Source organism: Bos mutus, chromosome 5, assembly GCF_027580195.1.
Source record: "Bos mutus isolate GX-2022 chromosome 5, NWIPB_WYAK_1.1, whole genome shotgun sequence".
Classification (NCBI taxonomy): domain Eukaryota; kingdom Metazoa; phylum Chordata; class Mammalia; order Artiodactyla; family Bovidae; genus Bos; species Bos mutus.
In genome coordinates this window covers 59695811-59699057 of record NC_091621.1, presented here as the reverse complement: position 1 = coordinate 59699057, position 3247 = coordinate 59695811, and the positions used below count along the sequence as shown (strand labels likewise).

The window sequence follows — 3247 nt, the reverse complement described above, 5'->3', positions numbered from 1 at the left end:
CTGCTGCTGCTAAGTTGCTTCAGTTGTGTCCGACTCTGTGCGACCCCATAATCAATAGCCCACCAGGCTCCCCCGTCCCTGGGATTCTCCAGGCAGAACACTGGAGTGGATTGCCATTTCCTTCTCCAATGCAGGAAAGTGAAAAGTGAAAGTGAAGTTGCTCAGTCGTGTCCGACTCCTAGCGACCCCATGGACTGCAGCCCACCAGGCTCCTTCGTCCATGGGGTTTTCCAGGCAAGAGTACTGGAGTGGGGTGCCATTTCCTTCTCCAATACTGTATATTGACAAACTTAATTGATAAATGCATGAGATAAATTGATAAATTCCAACTGCTTCACCAACTCGCCCTTCCCAATCTCTCTCCCTCTCTTCAGCTCTCTCTGTTCCTTGAGATACAATAAATATTGAAAGTAGGCCAGTTTGATAACCTCACAATGGTTTCTAAGTGTTCAAGTGAAAGGAAAGTTGTACATCTCTCATTTTAAATCAAAAGTTAGAAATGATTACACTTAATGAGGAAGGCATGTCGAAAGCTGAGGCAGGCCAAAAGCTGGTCCTCTTGTACCAATCAGTTAGCTAAGTTGTGAATGCAAAGGAAAAGTTCTTGAAGGAAATTAAGAGTGCTACTCCAGTAAACACACAAATAAGAAAACAAAACAGCATTCTTGTTGATATGGAGAAAGCTATAGTGGTCTGGATAGAACATCAGACTAAGCACAACATTCCCTTAAGCCAAAGCCTAATCCAGAGCCAGGCCATAGCCCTCTTGAATTCCATGAAGGCCAAGAGAGGTGAGAAAGTTGCAGAAGGAAGGTCTGAAGCTAGCAGAGGTGGACTCATGAGGTTTAAGGAAAAAACCTGTTTCCATAGCATCATAGTACAAGATGAAGCAGCAAGGGCTAATGTAGAAGCCGTGGCAGATTATCCAGAAGATCAGTGAAGATCATTAATGATGGTGTCTACACCAAACAACAGACTTTCAATGTAGATGAAATGACTTATGTTGGAAGAAGATGCCGTCTACACTTTCATAGCCAGAAAGGAGAAGTCAATGCCTGGCTTGAAACCTTAAAAGGACAGGCTTACTCTTTTGTTAGGGGTTAATACAGCTGGGGACCTTAAGTTGAGGCCAGTGCTCATTTACCATTCCCCAAATCCTAGGGCCTTTAAGAATTTTGCTAAATCTACTCATTGTTCTCTAAATGGAACAATAAAGTTGGAATGGTAGCACATCTGTTTATAACACAGTTTCTTGAATATTTTAAGGCCACTACTGAGACCTGCTGTTTAGAAAAGATTTCTTTCAAAATATTACTGCTCACTGACAATGCACCTGATTGCATTGCATTTCTCTGATGGAAATATATGATGAGATTCATGTTGTTTTCATGCCTGCATTCTGCAGCGCATGGATCAGGTACTAATTTCAACTTTCAAGTCTTATTATTTAAGAATTACATTTTCTAAGGCTGTAGCTGTTGTAGATAGTGACTCCTCTGATGGATATGGCAAAGTGAACTAAAACCTTCTGGAAAGTACTCACTCTTCGAGATGCCATTAATAACTTTTATGGTTTATGGAAACAATATCAAATATCAACATTAATAGGCATTTGAAAGGAGGTGATTCCAACTCTCATGAATAACTGAGGGGTTCAAGACTTGGGAGGAGGAAGTAACTGTAGATGCCATAGAAAGAGCAAGAGAATTAAAAGTAGAATATAAAGATGTGACTGAATTGCTATAGCTTTGTGATAAAGCATTCACGTTGGGGAGTGCTTCTTATGGATGGATATGCAAAGAAAGTGGTATATCTAAATGGAATTTACCCCTGGTGAAGATGCTGTGAAGATTGTTGAAATGCCAGAGGATTTAGAGTATTACATAAACTTAGTTTATAAAGCAGCAGCAGAGTTTGAGAGGATCAACTCCAATTTTGAAAGAAGTTCTGTTATGGGTAAAATGCTATTAAAGAGCATTTCACGCTACAGAGAAAATATGAAAGGGTCAATCTGTGGGTCAAACTTCACTGTTCTCATATTTTAAAAAATTGTCACAGCAACCCCAACCTTTAGCAGCCACCATCCTGATCAGTCAGCAGCCAGCAACTTGAGGCAAGACTCTCCACCAGCAAAAAGATTAGGATTTGCTGAAGGCTCAGATGATGCTTAGCATTTATAAGCAATAAAGTATTTTTTTAGTTAAAGTATGTACATTGTGTTTTTTTGTTTTTGTTTGTTTGTTTTACATAATGCTATTACACACTTAATAAACAAAAGTGTAAACATAACTTTTATAAGTACTGAGAAACCACAAAATCATGTGACTCACTTTATTGTGATATTTGCCTTGTTGTGGTAGTCTGGAGCCAAATCCATACTGTCTCTGAGGTATTCCTGTATTAGTAAGTAAAGTCATTATTAAGCAAAACATACCTCAGTCAGTTCAGTTCAGTCACTCAGTCGTGTCCGACTCTTTGTGACCCATGAATCACAGCATGCCAGGCCTCCCTATCCATCACCAACTCCCGGAGTTCACTCAGACTCACGTCCATCGAGTCAGTGATGCCATCCAGCCATCTCATCCTCCGTCCGCCCTTCTCCTTCTGCCCCCAATCCCTCCCAGCATCAGAGTCTTTTCCAATGAGTCAACTCTTCACATGAGGTGGCCAAAGTATTGGAGTTTCAGCTTTAGCATCATTCCTTCCAAAGAAATCCCAGGGCTGATCTCCTTCAGAATGGACTGGTTGGAAAACATAGCTAATTGTAAAAGAACCATTAATCAAAAAGAAAAGAAAAAAAAAAAAAAAAACAATTTTACATGACTAAATACCTAGGTCTCATAGAATCAAAGCTTTTCCCCCTCCATTATTTCTGGGTATTGTAGCAGAAATCAAAAAAACATATATCCTTTGCAGCACACAGTTTATGCTCAATATATATTTGCCAAACAAGCAAATGAACAACAAAAAAGAAGTGAATGAATAGGTCTGCCCTTGATTAAATAAAAATTTGAAAATCTCTCTAGAACTAGTGATTTACAAGAGGTAGGCAAATCAGTTAACAGTTTTGAATTTTATTGATATTGGTGAAGATTTAAAATGTGTATTAACCCTGCTGAAGTTAAACCTTTAGGGACATACATGTTAGTTTTCAGAGCTTTCAATCCAAGAGCACAGAGGCAGTAACTTTTCTGTACAGAAAAAATATAACTACCTTATAGCTCAGTTGGTAAAGAATCCATTTGCA

At 39.1% G+C, this 3247-nt stretch overlaps 1 pseudogene; it reads left to right on the top strand.

Moving 5' to 3' along the window:
- Nucleotides 1-434: 434 nt before the first annotated feature.
- Nucleotides 435-2171, top strand: LOC102267050 (tigger transposable element-derived protein 1-like; annotated as a pseudogene).
- The last annotated feature ends 1076 nt before the right edge of the window (nucleotides 2172-3247 follow it).